Here is a 25,397-nt window from a genome sequence, read left to right as displayed (position 1 = left end):
CTGTGTGATTTTTCTTCACTCACACAGATTGCCAGTGGCAGGGCTAGAAGTATTTCTCATGTCCATTACATCCTATCCAGTGCCGTCATCACAGGATCTAGGCTCTGACACAGCCTGTGACTCACTTTAGAAACTGGGATTTGAAACATTGTTGGCTCTTCTCTAGCAAGAACCCTTTTTAAACATGGTTCTGGTGAACATGCACCTTTTTGTTACAAAACTTCTGCACGAAATTCAATGTTATTGCTTGCCCTGTGTTCAGGGGTGGTCTAGTATTAGCATAACTCAGTCAGAATTAAACTTCAACTTCATTGGCAAAACAGTGCACAGAGATGTGCAGAGATCGATCGATCTATCTATCTATCTAATCTATCTATCTCTGATACTTATATAATTCTTATTACAGTAGTATGCTACATTATGACTATGTCTTCAGTTACCAATGCTGCTGTGGTCTGCTAGTTGATAAGAAAGCCTGCTGGGCACTTTACTGGGTGGAATATATCAGACCTGCTTGTGTATATACATCAGTTTGGGATTATTGTACTCTCAAATCTCCCTCCCAGTATGGTTTTCTTGGCTGTCAGAGTTTGGAACATGCTCTGTGCACTTTTTGTGCGGATACTAGAGCTGTGCCCCCACTGAAGGAGTGTTGGCCAGCTCCATTTTCATTTCTCAAGCTTGCTGGATTGCGGGAAGCAGCTGTCTGAAAAACCATAGGTAGCTGCTAGCTACATGATCTCCTTCAATATACATAATAGCAGTTAGCCACTGCCAAATTGGACAAGTTCAGAGTTTACACTTTCTTCTAGTTCCTCTGTCCCTGGAAGGTATAATAGTCTTTTTTTTCTCTCTCTCTCTCTCTCTCAGCTGAAATCATTTTTTTCCTTTGTAAAATGGCTTTTGGACTGTTTTTTCGCAAATGTTCAGGTCAGAGTAAATATTGTATTGGTTTTTACAGAGCTGTTTTAGCAGCACTCCCTAAAGCTTTTAAGGACACAGCCAAATACAAGGAGCTCCACTTGCTGTGACCCAAAAGGTGTTTGTTTCTCCCTAACTTTGCCTTTTAGGTTTATAGGCTAGTGGAATACACAGAAATAAAGCAAGTGCACTAAGTGTCTTTCTTTCTTCCCAACCAGCTACCAGTGTCCTTAGGGATCAAAAACCTTTGAGCTTGTGTAATTCTGCCTCACTCACACTAGGGAATGCAAATACCCGGGGTGAGAATCCTGCCCAGGTGAGAACTTTAGAGAAGGAGCCTTTATTTTTAAAAGGGTAAACTGTATAATGTCCTCAGGCATAGAACTTTAATTAACTGAAATCTCATGCTGTGGTTTAGGGTGGGTTACGACAGAGAGGGGGCATGTTGAATGAAGAGCAGAGGTTGGGACTCAAGGAGGGTTTCTGACATAGAGGAGGCTGGGGCAGTGTGGGGATCAGAGGTAAGGTGGGCCCATATGCAGTGCAGGTCTGGGATTGGGCACAGTTTCCAGCGGTAAGGGAAAGCAAGATGGTGGTGGTTTTAGACAGGAAGATGAATCAGGGGGCTAGTACGGGTTAGAGAATGGAAATATGTCCCTTCCACCAGGCCTAGTGAAGCACGTGAGCTGTTGTTTTTAATGGAAATTATTTGGGTCTGAGGGTTTGGTCAGATTTAATGGAGGATCAAATTAACTAGCCCTGGATAATAAAGACACTCATTCTTTCAGGCCATTTTGTAATTATATTAAAGGCCAGAACATCATCCAGATGAGCAAGAATCAGAATAACAATGACTGCAAATGAATTTGAACAAAAGTAAGCACAGCAAAGGATGCAACAAAGAACATTTATAATATCAGTAAATGGATTTGTAAAATTATTTGACTCAGTAAACAACATCACAAACAAGAGCTCTAACATCCTCTGTCAAATACCTATGCATAAACAGATATTATGCAGGGGGAGGAAGGATGTAGAGGTGAGGGAGGAGAATAATATTTTACAGGAGTAGCATTTGGGGCCACAAAAGGAAATTTCACCACTTTCCTCAAAACCCATGAGACATCAGGGAAGAGGGATGGATGACACTTATTACTGAACAGTGCCTCCTTCTGACTATCTAAGGGAACAGCATCTACCTGGGATTAGAGGCCCACCCATGGGTGTACGGTGTCCATCCATGATGCCTGTGGAAGCAACAATAATAAGAGGGGAGGTGAAGGAGGGTGGATGATTCAACAGGAATAGGGGTGAGGTGGGGGGACTCTCTGAGAATGAGCTGTGCTTGTTTTTGCATACACCAGAACTGGGGGGACACACCCTCAGTGCATAGATGTAGGATGTCAGGACTATTTTACAGTGGTGTGAAGAGCAGGAAGACAGAAACCAGAGCCTCCCTGAGGGCAGAAGCTCTGATCAGCAAAGCTGCTATGAGCTGGACGGGGTTCCTCTTATATGGGACATGACCACTCCTTCCAGTGCCATTAGCCATCCAGCCTCGCAAAATCTGTGAGCATTTTGTAGCAGATTAGGAAATATGGGTAGCACTGGCAGCTGTGGAAGATCATGTAGATGATCAGATGGCTTTTGGCTTGGGAACAGGGTTTCCCGTTGTGGCACGAGTTGTAGCACTGTCTGCCAGAAGCCTGTTCTGGGGCCTGAGGGTAGTGTTCCTTCCCACACACTGACTCACCCACCAAGACTTCAGCCAGGAACATGTAGCGCACTCCACCCTTGCTTGCAGCTGTGAAGGTGTGAGCATCAGTGCCATCCACTGAGAAATTGCTCCCCTGGCAAAACTCAGAGCCATGCTGATCCAAGAGGCTTGGGTCAAAGTTCATCTGGCAGACTGCATCAGAGTCTTGGCTGAAGAGGCGTGGAAGAGATGTTGCTCCAGCTGCCTTTTCTTCTCTGGGAGTCCTCAGGACATGAATTCTTTCTGTCTAAAGTGGGGGTAAAGGAGAAACAGGCATAGCTCTAGCCTCCTTTGTAGAGCCTGGTTGGGAAATCTTCGTCTAAACAATTTGCTAAGTTGACAGCACTGAAATATTTCACAAAACCAACCAGAGTAAGATGAAATTTTGTGTAGAAAAAGAAATTGAAAAACAAAACAAAAAATGTTTAGAAAATGGAGAGAGGTCTCACTTTGCCAGTTTCAGAATGACAAGTTTCCATTTTTTGTTTCAAAATGACTTTTTGTTTTGAAGTTTACTGTGTTAAACAAAACAGTTTAAATGATCAAAATCAAAACAAAATATTTTGATCCAAAACGCGTTATCATTTTTTAATTTCATTTTGCAAACAAATTTGAATTTTTGGCTTCTTGTCCCAATTCAAGATTTTTGCCCCTAAAAATATCAAAACTTTTTGTAGCACAAAAAATCCCTTCTCAGACCAGCTGTCCTTCTTTAGAAGGGTCTCACCGGGGGGCTATGGGGAAGCTGAGGCTTAGTCCCCTAACTGACCCTTTCCATCTTCCCTTTATTTAGTGCACAGAAAGGAACACCTAAGATCCCAATTTACTCCCACTGAATTGGATTAAAATCCTGCTATTGACTTCAGTGGGTGCAGGATCCAGCTTTAATTTCCAAGGAGTTTGGATTGAAAACTCCAACTCTTTGAGAGGAAACAAGGCTTCACCCGCCAATATGTATTAATAGTCCTGTTCTAGCATAGAAGGATCCAGCCACTACTATGCACAAGGAGTTACCCACAACACATGGTGAGTCACACGCCAATGCATCTTTGGGGTTTTTGAGACTCCCTGGCTGTAGATTTCCAGACAGTGAACTTCGTTAATCTCAGTTTCTGTTTTAACAGGGCAAATTTTCTAGTTCTTTTCGTTGCAGTGCAGAATTCTTGTCACAGCACATTTCCTAAAAACCATGGCTTCTCCATAGCATCCCAACCAGAACTCTGGCTCTACAAAGACAGCCTTCTGAGACCCGCAGAGCCCATGCTGGAGGGGATGCCCAGGCTATGGCCTCTGACAGCTCTTGTTCCCCAACATGTGTCTCAGCAAAGCTTCCCCTGACTCACCCAAGCATGGCACTAATCCATTAGAATGGGTCTGCCCCTAGGGCACCAGCTCTAGGATTCATGTACCAAGTTGCTGAGTGAAATGTGATCTACAGGCCAGGGCGCTAGTAATGGGACTCATGCTCCTAGCTCTTGGGTGTGACATCTAAGGGTCACAAAACCAGAAGTCAAGTTCCAGATAACTGAGCACAGCATGTTTCACGCCCTAGCGTCCTTCTGTCCAGAATCATGCTCCCTCTCCTCCAAGCTACTGGTGCTTGGACTCAGACTCGCTGGACCCAGACCCACAAATCTTACTGCTGAAATCAATGAGAATTTAGTTGCAAGATCAGGCCCTTGCCTCTAAGCAGCGTTGGAGACTCGTTTTCCAGGATTCCCACTTCCGTGTATTGACAGCAGGATTCATCCTCACAGACTTTTCAGGCCATTGGCAATTACAAAACGTCAGAAAAAAATTGTTTTGGATCAGACTGAAAGTGAAATTTTCGGCACATCAAAAAAGGGGAAAAAAATCATTTGGAATTAAACATTTAGTTGGGTTTTTTTTTTTTTAAACTAAATTTTTGAAAGTAAAATTAAAGGAAACATTGCCTTGAAAAGGTGTTTCAAATTGAAAATATGGAAACATTTCAATTCTTTCAGAATTTTTTTTTTTTTTTTTTTTTGGAGAGCTAAGCAGTTTGACATGAACAATTTGGCAAAACTGACATAAATTTGGAAAAATTTCAGCCGAAAACTTTCAGCCAGTTCTCCTCACGCTCCCAGACTGGTCTCCTGCCACACAGCTAGACTTGCTTTGACCTGCTGTATTTTGCCCACAGATACACATTGTGGATCCTGTAACTTGTCATCTGCAGCACTTCATCCTTGGCATCCTGAGGTGAAAGAGGATGTGGATATTCTGGTATGCAGCTTCTGATGGTATCACCCCATACCCTGAATAGGTGGGTCCCACCACCTGGATCCAGTCAGCCAGGTATGGGCCACAGTACCCCTCAACAGGATCCTCACCAGGGAAGTTGTCCATGTGAGGGCAGAGGTTTCTGTGGGTGTCATTTAGCAACACCCTAAGGAGAAAATGAGGGAGCACAATGATTCTCTCCAGCGGCTGGTTCCATTCTATTGGTCAAGATTCACCATGGAGTCATTTATCAAAGATGCGGGGCCATAAAAACAGGTGAGCGGAAAGGAGGCCGACATCGGGGCACTTCTCCCCTGTCTCTTCATCCCATTGCTTCAGACATCTGGGATACATAATGAAGTGTTTCCCCTGCTGTTCATACAGGCAGCTCTCTCACCTGTCTCAAAGGCAGTTCAGATTTGGTGGGAGACCGGCTGAGACCAGAGAGAGACACCCCATCAGGATTTTCTATAGAGGAAAGCCAGCTGCATCCCAGCACACACAGACATGCATGTGCTGCTGTCCAGTGGGACAACAACCTGGCCCAAAAGGAAAACCCTTTTTTTGATCTGTGTGAGAGAGAATTTATTTTTTGTATTTATTCAGTTCTGAGTCCAGGCCTTTTCCCCCTTTCCCAGTACACACTGCTCCCTGGTGAGACCCCTCAGCCTATTCACAGGCATTGTTTCATGGGAGATACACATCTCCATCCCTTCTGCTCCTGCTCGGAGCTCCCAGTTGTATCTGCAGCCCGTAATCTTGCCATCAACCTTAATTCTGACTTTTTCCTGCTCCTGTATCTCCCTTGTCAGGAAATCCACAGTCCCCACCTTCACTGCCAAGGGTCCACCTCTGCTCTAATCCTCCTGCAGACTCTCTCTCCTCATGCCTTAACTACTGAAACTCCCTTCTCTGCGACCCTCCTAAGTTCTGGCCAAGTCTCCCAAACTGGGAATTACATGCATTCAAACCGTCTGTGGATGTAACAACCCTCCCGCCCCTCTGAAAAAACCAACCCCACAAAACCAAACAAAAACAGTCTTAGGATCCCTCTCGCCCTCATGCTGTCATACCTCCTCACATTTCTTCCACTGTCCTCTTGCCTGCCAGTACACATCTCATCTTGTAGGGAAGTGGAGGTTCTGCTCTGGATGACAGGTATTGCACAGCCATTATATTTTCATAAAAGGGCCATAGGAACTCAGCTCCACGTTCTTCAGCCACAGTGTTCCCAATGACACATCCCTATGGAGGAATTATTCATTCACAGTCCTCTATGGTGCTTCCTACCAGAAGAAGCTGGCACTGTAGCAGGTGCAAGCTCCTCCACAGGTAGTGAGTGCCCTTGTACCGCTTGTTACTGGGAGCAGCTGGGAATTAAGCACATACGAATTTGCTCAGAGCCAGCACTTCTGTAGCTTTCTCTATAGCATCTCCTACTGAGAGAAGCTGGGACTGGAATAGCTGAGAGCTCCCCCATATCTGGCTCTCCTGCATCATTAGTACCATTCTCTTCATTGATGTTACTGTAGAGCATCTTGAGGTGCCACTGAGCTGATTCACTCACCGTCTTCCACACTGGTGTTTGTTTTCGCATGGTTTGCCAGTGAAAGAGGTAAGGTGTATGGTGGAGTGGGCAGCTGTCTCCTGTGGTGCAACCCCCCACCAGGAAATGGTTATGTATCATCACTCCGTTGCCCTGGTGAATATGGAACTGGATCCCATTCCCTCCGATCAGTCGTTCTGGGGGCTTTTTGCACTCCCCAGAACCATCTCTGCATGAAACGCGATTGTGTGTGGTGGGGCTTTTGGGAGCATGCTGGGTAGCTGTATTCCCATTGGCTGGAGCAGTGGAGGCTGGAGATGAACCGATTCTTGGCCTTTTGGAGGAATTCTGCTGCGGAAAGAGAGAGGTGGTGAAATTGAACAATGAGGTGCAAAGCTGCTTTGCCTGCAGGGCCTCAGGTTTCGACTCCCTCCTTTTCATACACTGTACCTCTAATGGGACTCCCTTTCCTTCTCCACCTCCCCCAAAATATACCCCTGTGGCTCCCCCAAGGGGTTAACCCCCCCCTTCTGGCCTTCATCCCTCCACATGTACCACTCCCTCAGTGGAACATCACTCCCCGCTGTGTCCATTCTCCTGGACACCAGGCCACTCACTCCTGCATGTCCTGCCCTGACAAAAGAACCCCAGCCCTGCCCCTGGGAGGCCAGATTTTCCTGAGGGGGAAAGGAGAATGCAAATGTCAAGGTCATCCAACCCCCGATTTCTTCCTTCTCTTTTATCCTTACTTGTCCCCAAAATCCTGTGCCTCTGCTTCGACTCCAACCATGCCGTGGAGGGAGCCCTCTTCTGGAGGTGAGGAGGGAATCCAAACTGTGTGCCTTCCGTCCCAAAGTGTCATGCACTTGCCACTATTCCATACAAAGCCTCTTCATCCCAAATGACAGATGACTCGATGGGAGGGAAACTGGCCATTTTCTGTGCAGGGTGCTCCCATGGTTTCCGTTTGGTGAGGAAAAGGCTTTACCCTGGAAGTCAGAGAAGAGTCACGCACACTTCCTGCAGTTAATGTCTGTTTCCCTCTGTATCTCTTTGAATATGAACATTCTACTGAATGAGTCAGGGGGCTTCGAACTCTGGGTGTCCCCTCCTCTGATTGGTGGGGTTTAATTTATATTCATGCAGGCAAAACTTCCCCCGTGTGTTAGGTATTCACTGGGTTAAACCCAGCTGACCCCCGCCTCATTTCAGATGGCCAATTTACCTATCTGTGGTATCTAATAATCTATTTCCTCTCTCTCCTTCCTCACCCCTCACTGCCACTAGAGGGTGACATCAGTGGGGCCAGGATTTCAGCCTGAGTTTTTAAAATGGTTGCAACTGCATTTCCACTTTTGTTTTGAGAATGGATTTTTTTTTTTCCAATTAAAAAAAGGGAAGATTTCAGAACTGGAACAATTTTGTTTTGAAATCAGAACAATGATTCTGATTTTTATTTTTATTTTCTAAATTGAAAATTTCATTTAAAAAAAATTATTCTGCAGAATATTTGGAAAATGAAAAAAAGAAAAAAAAAAAAAAACCCCAAAACCAGTTACCAAGTGTGATGGGATGTAAAATGCTCTTGAATTTGCAAAACATTCTGCAGAAATGTTGTTCTCATTTTCCACCACCTCTCAGGCTGCCCTACCACCTGCCCTTGGGTTCTAATGGAAGTTATCTGTGTCAGTCAGACACACACAGCTGGGACAATGTGCTGTAACAAACTGCAGTTTTACAATTTTCTTGCCATGGAGTTTCCAATCTCTAACCATAGCAAGAAGAAAATAGCTCTGTTAATAAAATGCAGTTGGCCTCTTTCCTTGTGAATTTCATGCTCGTTTGCATAGGCGAGGCATCAAGCATGCAGGCCTGCAGCTCATAAAACTTCTTTCTGGCTGCACTCAAGAAGGACCTCCCAGTACATGGCTTAAAAGTGACCTGGCAAAGGAAAGAGAAACCAGTTGGGAAGGGATGGTTGTTACCATGTATAAATTATGCGTATTTCTTTTAAATACATCAGATAGTTTTTCAAAGGAGAATACATATGGGGCTGTAGGCTAAAGGACAGTTCCATGCCAGCTACAATGTTCTTCAGATCCAAAGCAGCATTAAGAAAATATGACTTACCAGTTCATTCTCTGCATGCACTTCACTCTGCACTGTAGAGAGCCAACTTACTTAAAGGATAAGCTCCTATGTCAAACTATGATAGTTAGGTCCACCAAGCAAGTCTTCTTTTAACTTGGCTCCCAGGAAAATGCTGTAATAATGGATATTTAATTTTCACAGTCCTACCACCTAAATCCTCTGCAATGTGCCAAGACAGGCTAGCGTAAAACTGATGTTTATCTTTATTTAATCACACACACAGTCTGCAACCTGAACTGTGTGCAAAAATGATTGGAAAAAGTGCAACCCGACTGCATAAGTATTATTTTATAAATAAGGCCCTTTCGTAGTAGTTAATTGGATACACATTTTTCTGGATTCATGGAACGTTAAAAACTATCATATCCAAATTGACTAACTGAGTTCACATTACAGCCGCCAAAGTACCAATGTCCATTTGCCTTGCAATGTCAGACCTTGGGTTCAGAAATTTAGCTTAAGGGCTTTTTTTAAAGTACACTGCTTTTTTTTTTTTTTCCACCCCTAATAGAGATTGATTTAGTGTATGTTTAATGGTCCCATAAATCACTCAACATGTCCAACTCACATACAAATTCTTCCCCCCAAAAAAGAAGTTTTCAAGGAAGCAGATGCCTTGTTCGTGGAACCCATTTGCCTTGCTTGCTATGTGTGTACGAAACCACCATTTCAAGATCCTCCTTATAAAATCTCCCTCATTTGAATGTTGGTCACTTTCTCTGGGATTGCTTTCTTATTATGCCAAGTTAAACTTGAGCTTTTCCCCTCTGTACCCAGTCTGTTGTAGTGCCTTGTAGATTTGTGATAAATAAATTCATTGTGGATGCCTGCAATTCAACCTTAAGGAAAAGAAAAAGCATAAGTTAAATTGCATTCAGTCTTGTGAAGATCGATGTTGTGTAAAGCAGTGTGCTATCTAATGGCGTAGGTCATTTTTCATTACCCCACTGAGGATGTAGCTCAAAGCAGAGGATTATAGAAACTCATTTCCTTTAGTTAAAAAAAAGTTCACATTCAATAAACCCGAGAGCTATGATGCAATGTGGCCCTCAGAACCTTCAGAGTATAGCTGTTAATAGCTTCCTTTCCCAGGACGCGGTTTACCCCGCTCACTTATCAACTTTGATGCATTAGTAAAAGAAAGTATCAACCCCTCATAACTCTCAGAAATGATACAATACATCACTTGAAAGTAAGCAAGGATCAACACATTGTTAACTGTTTGATCTCTCGAGTCAAAATTAATGATAGGTGTTTTGCACAAAAACAAAAATGAATGTTAAAAGCTTATTTACGTTAACTAAAGACATCCATACAACATCAGGGTTGAATTGGAGGTGATTTCCTGCAGTGCAGCTGTTATAAGTTTATCAGTCTGCGGGTGGCAGTAACCAGTAATCATAACCAGATTGCAGGAGGGGGAGAAAGAACTTATTTTTTAAATAGAAAATCTAACTGACTATCTAACTAGGAAAGCTGGTTGTGAGTTAAGAGTGTACAGTAATACTTACTAGAACTTTGACGAGGCTGGGAGAATCCAGGGTTCTGTACGGTTAAAGGAAAGGGCAACTCGGCAGATTTAACTACTGGCCAGTGGGAAACCCAGGTTCATAATAATTAAGAGCAGACCTTTCGCTCTCTTGCATTCTCTCAACATTTACACAATAATGATAGTTAATAAGTAATGGCATTAAGAAATGACTTCAGCTTTCTCCATCAAGACATTGCCATAGGCTGTTGACGAACTTTTAGCTTTTTTTTTTTTTTTGACATGGGTTGGAAATGTCTGAAACTTGACATGTATTTTAAGCAGAAGAGTGATTGAACAGATTCCAAGAAATATCTCTGAAGAGCTAAAGTGAAGTGTTATACTGCAAGATAATGCCCCCTGGACAATTACAATCTGTTAGACTTTAATGTATCTTGAATTGCTTCCATCCACAACTAATCTGACCACTGGCAACAGTCTTTTCTGCAGTACCCTTTAATTTTTTAAATCTGTGTGGGCAGTATCTGCTGGTACTAATATGAATATTTCCTGGATGGAATTAGAGAAAACAATGCAAGTTTCAAAACATTGTCAAGATTCTTGTACAAATGGGAATTTAGTAACATTCTGGGATAGTAGGAAACTGTACAGATCATGTAGGTCCATTTCAGATCAGTATTACAGAATCGTGGAAAGGAGAGATGGAAAAGTCCTGTTAGGTCATCTAGTCCCTGAGAGCCTATTCAACAGTCTGTTAGATCTCCTTGTTCTTAAATTTTCCGGATATTCAGTACATCTTGTGCAGCGCTTCAGGCGCTTTGAGTAAATCACCTTCAGAATTGCATCTTACTGGCAACAACTGGCTTCTCAGCTTCCATACCCTCAATTTTCAATCTCTTTGACACAGACACAGTTTATATAAATCAGTTCAAACAGTTCAAATCAGTTAAGAACCAGCCAGAACTTTCTCCCATCCCCAAATTGAACCAAACATAAGATAACATTTTTGGTAAAATGTGTAAAAACAGTCTTCTTACTAATGTCCCCACAGGCCCTGGTCCCTACCCCACTTTTCCACCTTGCTACTTTTACTACCATTGTCTTATGTTCAAACCAAGCACCTGAAGCCTGCAGCACTGGTGGATCTTAATGGTGTATTTTATGGCAAACTAGTAGAAAAAATCAATTACATTTCTGCAGGGAATTTTGAAAAAACAAAAATTGGGTATCTTTTCCAGAATTTCCCTTAAAAATTTCTGTGCTTGATGAAAAATCAAACCTAAAACTTTTTTTTTTCATTTTGACAACTATTTTTGGTTTAAAAAAATGTTGAAAAACCGAAAAATGATACACTTTTAGAGAAAATGAAACATTTCTACTGAAACGTTTTCAATTTCCATTTTTTTTATTGAAAAACTCAGAAAATGTTGACAAAATTGAAAACCATTTTTCATGGAAACAAATGTTTTAAAGAAAATATTTCAGCCAGCTCTGATTTGCCATTCCCAAAATTTCACTCAGCAAAGAAGCAGCATTTCATTAAGCTCCACATAAAAAATATATTGCTAGAAATGTGTCGGCTAAATTCTACCCTGACATAAGTGAGAGCTACTCCCATGGTTTTCAATGGGAGTTGATCTTGCTACAGGCTGAAGGAATTTAGATGGAGATGTACAGCTATTCTGCTGTTCCACCCTGGGTTAGTTTCATCAACTCCACTCAAGAATGTAAAAGGCTGAGAGTCTCTCTGAGGTAAGAGAGACAGAAGAAAGGAAAAGAAGACCTCAGGAGAAGCAGGTCCAAATGGAGTTTGGAAGCTAAGGTTTATGAGTGTTTCCTGCTTAGGGTTTGTTACTTAAATTAAGAATAAAGGCAGATCCTTGAAAAAGTGGGGAAAGGAGGAGTTTGGACAATATCCACTTGTGTGCTATGTTATAAGTGGGATGAGGACACCATCCATTTGCGCATCTGTTTAGTCCAGGGCTGAATCTGGTTCATTGCGTCTCAGGGATAAAACAGCATTTGAATTCCATCAGACACATGGGCTGCTAAACTAATAAAGACCAGGCCCAGCTCAAGCACAAAGGCAGCATAGATGAAATTTCCACATTTTTTAAAATATTTCTGCATGCCATGATAGGGACACAAACCCTATAACGAGGGCCTTGAAATTATACATTCGACAAGGAAATTTCACCTACTTGGTCAAAATGGCCATTCTCCATTTTAAGGGGTTGCACCATAAAGGGCCTTATGCTCATTTATACTATGGCCCCTTTTCACCATTTTGACAGTATAAAGAGACCCTAATGTAAAGGAAGATCAGGTCTATTGTGGTCATCCTTTAAAAAGTCATCGTTCACTAATGCTTGCTTACCTAGTGGTTTCTAAAATAGACTATATTCACCCATTCTTAGAATACAAATCTTTGCAGTGGTTCTGACACCATAGAATGGTAACTGTTGACAAATGTTGACTGACAATGACCACTGTACCAGCTCCCTTTTCAATCAAGCTAATATGAATGAGAAAAGCCAACACCTAATGGCCATCTCTATGTTATGGAAGCATTCCCTACTGAACTTGACATATTTCACATATTTGGAGAGAGCAATTGCTTGATATAACAATTTCAACCAGCGAGAAAGCATCCTTACTGGCTGCTGAGGACCAGTGGGATTATGGGACTGCAGCCAAATAGCTTGGAACTTCTGAGCTTTTCTGAATGTTTTCTTCCAAATGTCCGTGTTTATGTGACATATTCCAGGGAGTGAGGTTATTACTGTGAAATAACTGTACTAATCAGAACCTAGAGACACTTGACGGTTGGCCTCCTCTCTAATGACTCACCAGAGGGATGTGGTTATTTCTCACCAGGCTCCTGTCTTATTGGGTGTCGGTCTTTCCTTCTTAAATGGCTTACAATGTTTTTTGGTGCTATGTGATTGATTGTCAGCAATTTCATACCCCTGGCAATAGTGTCCAGTAAGTACATGTTCTGACTTACAACACACAGTATTAATACTTGTGCACTTTCAATAGCCTCTTTCATCAGACCAAAGGACTTTAAAAACATTAATTAAATAGCATAGCCTCCCAACATCTCTGGGAAATGGGAAAGTATTGTTACCTTCATTTTACAGAGAGGAAATTGAAACACAGGCAGACAATGTGTCTTGCCCAAAGTTACACAGCGTTTCGATGACAGAGTCAAGAACAGAACCCAGGTCTTCTGATTCCCTAAACACTGGACCCTCTTCCCTCCACCTTAAGATTTGTTATGTCTTGTTGCTTAGCCTATTGGATTGACAAACATCCATGAAAAGAATATTATTGTGAACAGGGAGGTGTTATAATTATTAGTGCTTGTTGCAACAGCAGTTTGTATAAGAGCATCAGAAAAACTTTTTCTATTGTTTTCGTTGTCTACTGAAATGGTATCTGTGGTTTTCATTCAGTCTTTATACTCACAAAACTACAATTTAAAAAATAAAAATCAGCTTCAGACTCTGGAAAACCTAGTCTACCTAGTAGTAAACTAGTGGAAAATCCGTAGTGCACCGTAGGATAGACAATGGGAAATGTGATAAACAAACAGTTAAGCAGTTCATAGCCAGAATACAACTGACATTCTATCCCCTAGACCTCAAAGTGCTGAACTCCTATATGTGGATCCAGATGAAAAATGACGAAGTCTTCATCAAAGTAACCCTAATTGTACAACCTATAGAACTAGACTCTAGAAAAAAATGAGGACGCACACAGTACGCTATAGTGACCAGATAGAAAGTGTGAAAAATCGGACCTGGGACGGGGAGGAATAGGCGCCTATATAAGAAAAAGCCCCGAATATTGGGACTGTTCATATAAAATCAGGACATCTGGTCACCATGCGGTAGGCTGATAATAGCAGTGGGTGAAAGATAATGTGGCCCAAAATCATCTTTTCAGAGAATGTGAAAGAAAAGAAGGACAGTGTGACTAATGTTAGCTCCAGCTTTCCAAGGCGAGGCCCCTTACACACACACACACCTTACATATGTGTTTAACCATGTGAGTAGTCCCCCTGCTGCCTTTGCAGGTTTGGGGCCTTAACACTTGTAAGAAAAACTTGACAGGTGAATACCTCCAGAACAATCCTGATCATAGGTCAGCAATGGGATTGTAAGATATGCCTTTACTAGTGGCAGGAAAACCAGTTCTCATGGAATAACAACAGTGGCTACCTAGTATCTTTTATTAGAAAGTATCCCAAACGCATTATTAACCATACAAAGAGGAATTAGTCCAGCCATCATTGACTGCACCTACAATGAAGGTGCACTACAGCAAGGGTGAGATTGTCAAAAGCTTAGGTATGCAATTGCGTCTGTTGAAAAGCACATGGAATTCCACATTTAATTCCCACATAAAATTACCACAAAGATAAATGAAAATGGCTGAAATCTCCATTCAATCAATAGTTGCAAATTAAGCATACACGATTAGCATACACAATTAGGTATGCAGTTGCAACTGCATGCTGAAACTCTGGCATCAACTATTCCACAGTGCCCAGCAATGTAGGACAGGGAATAAAAAAAAAAAATTGTATCCAACTAAAACTACAGAGATATTTTAAATTGGGATAATGTAATTACCCCAAGCAGAATTTAACAAAAATACTGGGGCTGACATCCCTATTCTTGCAGAAATCTGGTGATCTCTTTACTAAGTTGGTCAGGACCTCAGTTTTATTGCTTTTTCCAAATATGAACTGAATCAAATCTGAACTGAAGCATTAGCAGGAGTGTTGTAAGCAAGACACGAGAAGTAATTCTTCCACTCTATTCAGAACTGATAAGGCCTCAGATAGACTATTATGTCTAGTTCTGGGCACTACACTCTGGGAAAGAGGTGGACAAATTGGAGAAAGACCAGAGAAGAGCAACAAAAATTGTTAAAGGTCTAGACAATATGACCTACAAGGAAAGTTTGAAAAAAATAGGTTTGTTTAGTCTGAAAAGGAGAAGACTGAGGGAAGACATGATAACAGCCTTCAAGTATGTAAAAGGTTAAAAAAGAGGAGGGTGATAAATTGCTTTCCTTAACCACTGAAAGCAGGACAAGAACTAATTGGCTTAAATTACAATGATGGAGATTTAGGTTAGACATTAGGAAAAACTTCCTAACTGTCAGGGTAGTTAAGCACTGGAACAAATTACCTAGGGAGGTTGTGGAATCTCCTTCATTGGAGGTTTTTAAGAGCAGGTTAGACAAACGCCTCTCAGGGATGGTCTAGAAATAGACTTAGTCCTGTCTTGGTGCAGGGAACTGGACTAGATGACCTCTGAACATCCCTTCCAGTCCTACATTTCTATGGTTTTTGAGGTTCAACAATTCTCAGCTAGCATTCTGTACCATTATATACATTACTGCACATCTGTGCCCTTATTAGTACTCACCACCCATTCAGAGGGTGAGCTGGACCTTTAAGCGATTCAACACTCAGCTGAGACCTGGGCCTGCTTTCTGCCCTCCCTGCTCCAGATCACATGACTGAGGGCTAGGAGCAAAGCCTGGTGGGAGGAGGGAAGCATGGTCATTGGTAAAAGGCAGATCCTGGCAGGAGCTGGGGAGACAATGTGCCTGGGAAGGTCCATGGAGGCTGAGGTCTGGGCTGGCCTAGCATTATTCCCTGTGGTGAGGCAGCTTGGAAGGCCAGATATAAGGCCTGGAATGCACATAGGAATTAGCCCTGGCAAAAAGTGAAGTGACTGGGAATCTGGAGGTGGGTCTGGATGGCTGTTTCATCAGTAATCTCCTGGGGCCCAAGCCTGTGGTAGCACAATAGCCTGGGCTCCCTTCTGCTTCAGCTGGCCCGCTTATAGGAAGTGAGCTGATACACTAGTGACTAAGGGGCAAAGGACTGTTGTAAATCCCTGCCAGATGGGCATGAAGGTTGGGGCCCTGAACAGAGAACTGGCCTGAAGAACATGGAGTCAAGCACTGAGGGACAAATTACTACTGAACTGCTTAGCCTGTGGAGGGCAGAGGTTGATCAGTGGAGCCCTGGGCTGAGGGATGACAGCTGTGTTTTGTGGAGGAACAGAGATTTACTGTGTTGGACTTTATTTGCCCTGCTGGAAGTGGAAGGACTTTCTCTCTGCCTGGAGGGCTAAACCACTAAAATTAGCCACCCAAATCATCCTACCTCACTGAGGAAGGCTCTGTGTGAAGCTGAGACCAAGAAGGAGGAAGGCGAAGCATGGTTCCACACCTGACGTTGGGGAGGTAAGCTTTATCTTACACATTCCCATAAAAAATACCGTACTTTAAGAATAACTGCCCAAAACATCACAATGAAGCTAATGAAGGCTATAATGGTTGAGGCCTTTACTGTAGATTATGGCAGGAATAGTGTAACAAACCTGCAACCAGAAGGAGACGTGATGAAACATTGTAAGGATAACATTCAGCCAACTAGCAGCAGGAATCCTGGTTGAATTTCTGAGGCCCCTGTGTCTGCTAACTGGGGCCCTGACCCTGCAATCTGATCTCTGTGTGCTGACTTGTCTGGATCAGCTTGCAGAATCAGGGCCTTGGGTTGAACTATCACAAGAAACAGGCTTTCTCTTGTGACTGTTAGTCCAATTTTGTGGACCAAATAGCACCTCCAAGGACATGTCTACACTGCAATTAAAACCCCACAGCTGAATGACTCTTACAGAGGGAACTAATGCCAGCCCCTGGGGCAGAGATGTGAGGTGGAGCTCCATATACTGGCGGAAAGGCACAGAGAAGTGGAGCTGGTCAGGAAACTGAATTTTTACCATGGAAAAATGCTGAATTAAACTCTTAAGGAAAAAAATGTGTTTTTTTTTTTTTTGTTTGTTTGTTTTTTTGTTTAAAGGAAACATCAGAACAAACAATTTCATTTCAAATTGACGCTTTGGAACAAAAATAGACATTTGACTCTGTTAAAACAAGCTTTTTTAAAAAAAAATAATAATTTGAAACTAGAATTTCTAATTTCCTGCAGGGAAAACAAATTTGGGGGAAATTTACCCTCTATTTACCCTCCTATGAAAAATTCTGTCTACTATGAAATTGCTTTTGGATCTGGAAAACTGCTGCATGAAAAGTTCCAAGCAGTTCTAAACAGAAGGCTGATAGTGCAACACAAGGACAGTGGATAGCCATTCTGGGCCTTAGCACCAAGTACCATGGGAGCCTTCTTACCACTGAATCTCTAATGCATAATGGGTCATTCCATGCAGGTTGTCAGAAAGGTGGAAATTCCTAGCTAAGAACCTGTGTAACATGGTTACTGTTGTTGTCTTTGCATGTTGTACCTTTCTTGCTGTGCCCTTAGCCAAGGATACAGTCCATTTCTGCTAGTGACCGAGTTCAGTTGGAAAGATTGCCAAAAAAAATGACAGCTAAAAGCACAATGTATTGTGGGTGATACTATGGAAATAGCTCTTTCCCCTGTAGTCAAAGGTAGGCAGAGATGATGAACATGACTTCATCATATCCACTGCTTAGGCATGAGTAACCAGTTCCATGCACTTCCATGCCCACCATTAATCTTCAGACGTAATGACTAGCATGGTATTTTCCATTTCCAGGTCTTGTTTGTACTGGCAGGGTTTAAAATACTTTGTGTAATTATAGTGGTTGCTACAGTCAAACTGCTAGGGCACTCGATGGTGTTTGGATGTTTCTTCTTTAGCTAGCAATTTCAGTAATGACAGTAATTCATATAATCTGTCCTTGTGGTGTTGTGGTTTTCAGAAGTATAGGGGCTTTTTCTGTAATTTAGCCATATCTATATATAGCTCTGTGGCTATCTAGGTATTCTAAATGCGTCGCTTAAAATAATCTCGACTGAGAAATTCCACTCCCGTCACCACAAGTGTTTTCTGATGTGCCTCTCTTTATGTAAATGCAATCAAATAAATGGGTTAAGAAAATGAAGGGATCGGAAGGGTAAAATCTGAGGAAACTAGCCTGGGCTGATACTTGAGCTGCTAATTCTCTTCAGATTAGTCACTGGGCTCATTTCTTCAGGAGAATGAGAAAATTTCCCTCCTAAATGGCCCATTACTTCTCTGAATGTTTCGGGCCTGGTTTTTTTTCCCCCAGAGCTGAGACTCTCAGACAAAGGTGGGGGATGTCAGGGCATGGTCCTCATCGGGAGACTATGAAGTTTAAGTCCCAGACGGGGCAGTGGTGGGTGTCTTGGGGAGGAAGGGATTTCTTTCTGGATGAGATCTGGTTCCTGTAGAACGTGAATTTAAAAGAAAACCTGTGAAGACACTGGACCAGTGTCAATCCCTGCAAAAAGGGTACAGGATGGTTTATTCCATCACTTCTGTCTTAGGGAAGATGTGGGGACGATGGTGGTGGTGGGGGGGGGGGGGGGGTTGGCAATCTTCTCTGAAAGATAGGGAACATAGTAATACAGAGGATTGACTCCATAAGTGCAAGTCTACAACATTAGTTCCACAATTGTGCTGCATTGTAGGCAAAAATGGGCCAGCTTCCTGGATTCACAAGCCAGCTTCATGCTGAAAATGACAAATCCCTTATTCAATTTTCAAAAGATACCTGGAGAGTGAAGCTGTTATCACTTGCACCAGGATAAATTAGGAGCTAATCCACTATCACTGGAGTTACCCCAGTGTAAAATTAGTGATGGACTGATCAGAATTAGTCTTCTGTTGTTTGCTTTGATTACAACCAAAGCGGGCAGAAAGAAGCACTTATGGCAGATGCTGTAGACATGGATTTAAATATGCTACACTATGATAATTACTGCTGCAAAAAATCAAGGACTCTTTTCTTCTTGAACTGGGAAAAACTATAATTTAATTGAAATTATTGATTTAGTAATGTGAAATCTCACAGGTTTCTTCATGGGGGGGGGGGGAGGGCTTGTGATGTTATAGTAAGTGAAAGAATTCAGTCAGTGTGTCTGATGTGAAGAATGGCATTGTGGGCAAGGGTGTGGCCTGGGATTTAGCAGAGCTGGGTCTGTGCCTGCCTCTGCTACAGGTTTCCTTTGTGACCTTGAGGAAATCACTTAGGGGGGGATCCCCAAAGGGACTTAAGTGTTGCAATACTGAGTGTATGACTAACATGGTATTTTCCATTTCCTCTGGAATGATACTGCGATCCACTAACCTCAAGTTAAATCTCTGTACAATGAATGGGGGGGGAGGGGAGGTATCTTAAAACGTGATTCACAAAAGCCAGCACGCTAGATGGGGAGCTACCTAAGCCAGCCAGTGGGAGATGCTGACAAGAGGGGTGTGTGCTAAGCCCTGCCCCTCTCTGAGATAGGTCCCTAAGCCTGGGCTGCACAGAGGTGCCTAGTTCCACTGATGATCCACAGACAGAACCCACTGGCTGGAATCAGATGACTTAGATACCTAAGGAGTTTCTAGCAGTGCTTCACACAAAATGGGGAGGAGAGGGTGAAGCAAGAGGTGATGTTGGTGACAGCACCCACCTTATAACTGTGGGAAACCCAGGTTCACTTCCCCCCTCATCTCTACCAGGTAGGGGAGGAAAAGGACTTGAACAGGGGTTTCCCACATATAAGCTGAGAGCTCTAATCATTGAGTTGTGACATTCTGATATGGGCTCTGTGATGTGGCGTCTGCTCCACACTGGCCGCTCTGGGGTTAACAGAGCTCTAGAGAGGCTGTGCAGGAGGCAGCCCATTAGAAACTGGCTGCTCCTCTCAGCCCAACAGGCCCATATAAGAAGAGCTGCAGGGCAGAGCAGGGTGTGAAAGTTACTCCCTGGAGCTCCAGGAGGGACTGGGAGACAGCTATCGCTGCCTAGGACAGGGTAGTGCTGCAGGCAGGGGCCAGAGGAGCTAAGGACAACTCCTGGCTGGCTGCAGGTGGCTGCCCTAACCACGAGGCTACAGAGTCATATTCTCTCCCTTGCTCTCTCACTGGCCCAGTGACTGTTCCACTGTGGATAGATACTAAAATAGTCACTGGGACAGAGGTAGAGATGGGAATGACGCTAGTCTTGTGGTTGGGACACCCACCTGGGAGGTGGGAGACCCTGTAATCGGAGCAGTCCCCCTGCTCTAATGACCCTTTCATTAGTTATTCCAGTAAGGCAGTAAGACTTTACTGAAGGTGACTTTAATTCTGAATCCATATGTGAGAAATGGCAATTTTATGCACCAACAGTCTCAGTTCATGGTGATCGTATAAACAGCATTGTTCCTGGGCGTCCTGAAGGGTAAACTCAAAGTGAAATGAAACCTCAGATCCTCATCTAATCCCCTGACTGCAGGAACTGGGGCTTCAAGGAAAACCTCAAATATTGCAAGACTCACAATACAAGCATAAGAGTTGGCAGTACTGGTGTGGGTTTGCATGCACCTTTCTGTATAGGTGAGTCTATGGATGTGTGCATTTCTGTGGGGGGGAAAACTACTACTGACTGTAATGGGCTTTGTACATGTATACCAAGGGCAGAACCTCAAACGGGTTAGTGGTGCTAACAGAAAAATCAAGCAGTTCTGCTCTGTACACAAACATGAAGTAAACATCCAGAGGGGTAGATTCCATCCTTTCTGCTTTATCCTTCTGGCGCTCATAAGATGCTACTCTAAGTGGTTAAGTGGTTTCCAAAGAAAGCTAACGGTCTGGCTCTCCTGCTCTCTGGGTAAGTGGTCAAGCTGCCACATTTTTAAAAAGCAGCATGGCTACAAGTGTACTTAAACCACAGCAGTGGTTAGGACATGCCACAGCACCCTAAGAGCTGGAAAATTCCTGGGCAGTGGCACGCGGAGATGAAATTAGTGCTGGGCAAACAAACATCAAAAGGTTTGGAAGTCGACTTTGCTTTAGATAAGCACTGAGGGCTGGGTGCATGCCTGGCTCTTTGAAACTTCCTCCTTATCCTTCTCTTTGACCCTCCGATAGCTCCATGCCACCTCTTTCTTCTTCTCCTGGTGACCCTACGCTACTCCATGAGTCTCCTTCACTACTTACAGCCCACCAGTGGGTCTTTGCACTGTCACAAGGCCCCATTGCTCTATTGATAGCTATGCTTGGCCATAACTGCTGTTGTATTTAAGCATTCAGAGGTCTGGTGCCTATGGCCCAGAGTTGTTTGTGCTCCTCAGAGCATTTTAACATTTGTATGCAGCAGCCACCAAGGATCAGAAAGGAAACTGTCTAGGCTAATAGTCCCAGCCATGGGACTGAGAGAGGGTGGTGGGTTGTGGCTAGGGGCCTATTGCAAAAGGAGCCATGACCACATCAAACTTAGAGGGATTTTATCTAAAGTTGAAAAAAGGCTGAGGTTTGGATTAATCTCAGTGGATGGATGAAAAGCTTGAGTCAATACTTTCTCCTTCCTAAATGCATTCATTCATCACTCTTACCAGGGAATGGGTTTGAATAATTTTGCCATCTGTGGCCTTTGCAGTGTGTGCTGCAGAGATGAGAGCAAAATAGCCATCTGCAATATCCTTCAGAAGTACCAAATTCACAGTCCCACTGGAGCACGCAGTGTGTCCTGACAGACAGGGCAGGCATAACTGGTGCCTTAGGCCTTCAAGCTAGTACACAGTTTGTTCTCCTAACATGCCATGGAAAGGGAGGGCAGGCTGGGTGTGTGAAAGAAGACTTCATTCAGCGAGTGACCAGAGGTACATCTACACAGGAAAAAAAACCAAAGACCCGCAGCAGCAAGTCTCAGAGCTCGGGTCAACTGACTCAGGATCACGTCACAGGGCTAAAACTGCAGTGTAGACATTTGGGTTCAGGCTGGAGCTGGGGAGGGAAGGAAGGGAGGGAGGGAGGTCTCGGAGCCAGGCTCCAGCCTAAACTCCAATGTCTACACTGCATTTTTTAAAGCCCCAGAGCACAAGCCCCACAAGCTGAAGTCAGCTGACCCAGGCCATGGTGTCTTGTTTTTTGTTTGCAGTCTAGACATACCCTGAACGTATCCCCAGTGCTGGCAAACAACCTCAACACCCTGAAGTGCTGCCGGAAATACCCTGCTGCCCACTCCTTTGCACTGGCTTGCAGAGCAGGAGCTGTGCACCAGAGGAGAGGCCTGTGTGATCTTGAGCCAGTTGCTTATCCTCTCTGTGCCTCAGGACAGTGCTATTATTCCCACTTTCACAGTCTCAAGGGATTTGTGAGGATAAATCTGTTAAAGATTGTGAGGCGCTTAGGTACTACTAGAATGGAGGCAATAGAAGTACCTGAGGTAGATCTGTACCATTCTCACAGACAGTGGAAAATGCATCCCTCCATTCTCATGAGCAACTCAGAGTTTGTGCAGGTATTTTCTCATCTACTGCTCCATATCACCTCCTGCCCAAGGCTATGTGGACCATATTTATAGTTGCATGTTCTGGGCATGGTATGTGTGGATATTACCGCACTAGCTTCTACAGTTGACTTCTCAGTAGTAATGTGAAACTAAAACAGCTGATGGGCTGTCCCTGAAATCAGTGGTGCAGTTGTTCTTATTTCTGAAATAAAAAAAAACAGCCTTGCTGTTAGGAAGATGATCTGTTAAAGTCAATCTAGTCAGTGGGACCAGCATCTGCAAGAGAACTAAACTACCAATCAGACATCAAAATAAGCAGGTAGATTTTTTAGAAGAGCTCAGCATCTGACACATTGGTGGCAAATAACAGGAATAAATCCACCAATATTGAACAGTTTTCCTTCATTAATCAGGTCAAAGTTCATACCACTTTGTCATCTTCTGTATGTTGATATTTCTTGCTCTGAAGCTGCCACCAGCACCGTGTTTTCTCCCCCTAAAAGGGGGCGGGGGAGGAAATGTGCACTCCAAAACAAACAAGTGCATTCAGGCCCTACACCATCCTATTCAGTTTCACAATTAGGCCGACTACAGAAGTTACATTTTTAGTCCCTCACTTGCAACACAAATGCAAGAGCCAAGGCTTGATTAACTAAGTGCTGACAAAGCAAAAGATGATTGAGTTAATGCTCCCACAATCCCCACTTCCTTTAAGACTTGCCTAAAATAAGACCATTAGCCCAGCATTCAGGTTTTATCTCAGATCCAGAGACCCCATTAACACTGAACACTGTTGCGACCGCCTCTGCAATCACTTTACTTCTGAGACTGGAAATGGGGAAGTGCATGTTTCTGATTAGATGGCAATCCACACACAATATGGCAGTGGTTCTCAACCTACTTACCATTGTAAGCCGCATATGCAGCTCTCTGTGTTACGTGGGCCACATCCACACAACACACATACTGCCTATATGGACCTGAGGATGTTACATGGGCCACAGCTGTGTGCTGATTGCGCAGCTGGTTCAGAACAACTACAATATGGCATACAGTGAAGCCCCCCAAGTCCCCCTCATCCCAATCCAGCAGTGTGTATATTCCATGTAGACACCCAAACTGACTCTCCTGGGGCCAAGTTGATTTGAGCAAATTTACTGCCAATTAACATAGACCCTAATCCTGCAGGCAGCTAAGCATGTAAGTGTGCTCATTAGAGTACTGCCATTGGCTTCAGTGGGACTCGTGAGCAAAATTAAGCACTTATTTAAGAGCTAGCAGGAAAGAGGGTTTAGGGCAGAATTTAATGTAAAAAAAAAATGAATGAATGAATGAACGAACTTGACTCATTAATAATCCTCTGTCTAGTCTTTGTTTTTTACTTCCTTAAACATGTGACCACATTAGAGCCCTCAGTGAAAGAAGGCGCATTCATTAGACAGAATCGATAACGCTAACGAGATCCTGATGTCCTAGTTAAAATAGCAAAGTAGCAATGCTCAGATTTTAAAATTCTAAACCACCTCGCACTTACTGTCAGCAAATAAAATAGACCTAGCAACAAACACAGGAATGCAAATTACAAAACATAAGATAATGTGTTTCCTGAAATAAACCTTCATGTTCTCTATTTTTTTAAAATGTCCGATGTTGTTTAGGTGTAGAGCAGAGTGGGGGAGTGGAAATAGCACACATTTTTTAGTAGCAGATAAGTTTTATTTAAAAAGAAAAATAACTCTTAAAGCAATCATAATGACCCACTTGTGGCTCTCTTTGTATCTAGGTAATGAATGGCTGTAGTGTTAAGTTCCCATAGGTTTTGCCTCAAGCTCTTGTCAATCATTACCTGGAAAATAAAAACTTCAAACGGGCTTCTTTTTGCTTAATTGGGCAGACTTTCTCTCCAAGAGGAATAGCTAATATACAGAGACTAATGTGACCATGGCAACAATGGTTCAAGTTGTGAATAGAAGTAGATGCACTGTGGATGCAAATCCCTGACTCAAAAGCAGAGTCTTTCTGGCTTTCTTTCATCCAAAAGTGTCTCTTGCAATTGCAGGCGAAGCTGGATGACATTCTGCAATCCTTGTCAGCAATGGAAATGTTACCTGAGTAAGAAGTGTAGCATCTTACCAGCCTAATCACAATGACTGACACTAATGGAGCAGAACTAATGAATCTTCATTAAGCAAAAAATAACACCCGGTAAGGTCAGTCAGAAACTAACTTAGAGTAACTGACCTATATAATGTTCTAAATGTTCTTTAGAAGTCACATTAATCAGACAAATCTAGCAATTCTGAAGCCTGTGCTCAGTGGGGTTTTATGGCCAATGCCAGTTTATGGTAACATTCATATTCATGTCAAGAATTCCCTTTCCAAAACAGTAGGTATGGTTACAAAGCCATAGTAGCACTGTGGGCTGATGGGAGGCTAACAAACTCAGAAGTGGATTTTTGGTTCACAGACTGGGGTAGCTGCTGAGCATCTCCAATAAGTAGTGGGTGTATATAGTAATGCTGCAGAAAAACTTAAACAAATGGGCTGGATCTTACCCTCAGTGAAGTCCATGGCAAAACCTGTAGCAAAGTCAGATTCTCCTCTCACTAGAGTTACTCTTGATTTACACTGGTAGTAAATGAGGAGAATCAGGCCAATATTGTGAACTGTTGAAAACAATGAAGAATCTCTTTCTAAATACACTCTGGGTGTTTAAGCCCTGATCCAAAGCCCACTGGAGTCAAAAGGAGTCTTTCCACTGACAATTCACTGGGCTTTGGAGCAGGCCACTAAGCAGCGAGGGGTTTCACTTTTTGTGTCTGTCTCCACGTGAGACTCTTTAGAATATGGTGGTTTTATTTTAAGATCGTAGTGACTTTTATCCAACAGGCCAACAAATATATTTACATAAACTGGCATATATGCTGCACATAGTTCAAAGTAAACAAGAATCCAGAAACGTTGTTTTTGTGCCCTTAAGATATAATGTT

The 25,397-nt window shown here is 43.0% G+C and overlaps 1 long non-coding RNA gene across 2 annotated transcripts; it reads right to left on the bottom strand.

The window, feature by feature from the left end:
- Nucleotides 1-1,737: 1,737 nt before the first annotated feature.
- On the bottom strand, nucleotides 1,738-10,196 carry LOC137157068 (uncharacterized). 2 transcript variants are annotated; one of them, XR_010920991.1, is made up of 3 exons: nucleotides 7,217-10,196; nucleotides 5,995-6,818; nucleotides 1,738-2,924 (listed from the first exon to the last, which is right to left on the bottom strand). It is a non-coding gene; the product is annotated as an uncharacterized lncRNA (long non-coding RNA). The 2 variants fall into 2 exon arrangements; XR_010920992.1 differs by lacking the exon at nucleotides 1,738-2,924 and adding an exon at nucleotides 5,354-5,490.
- Nucleotides 10,197-25,397: the final 15,201 nt, after the last annotated feature.

This window comes from Emydura macquarii, unplaced genomic scaffold (genome assembly GCF_026122565.2).
Source record: "Emydura macquarii macquarii isolate MOO-44397 ecotype Brisbane River unplaced genomic scaffold, CSIRO-AGI_Emac_v2 contig_1483, whole genome shotgun sequence".
Classification (NCBI taxonomy): domain Eukaryota; kingdom Metazoa; phylum Chordata; order Testudines; family Chelidae; genus Emydura; species Emydura macquarii.
The sequence above is the reverse complement of the archived record's forward strand: the minus strand, read 5'-3'. Positions and strand labels throughout refer to the sequence as shown.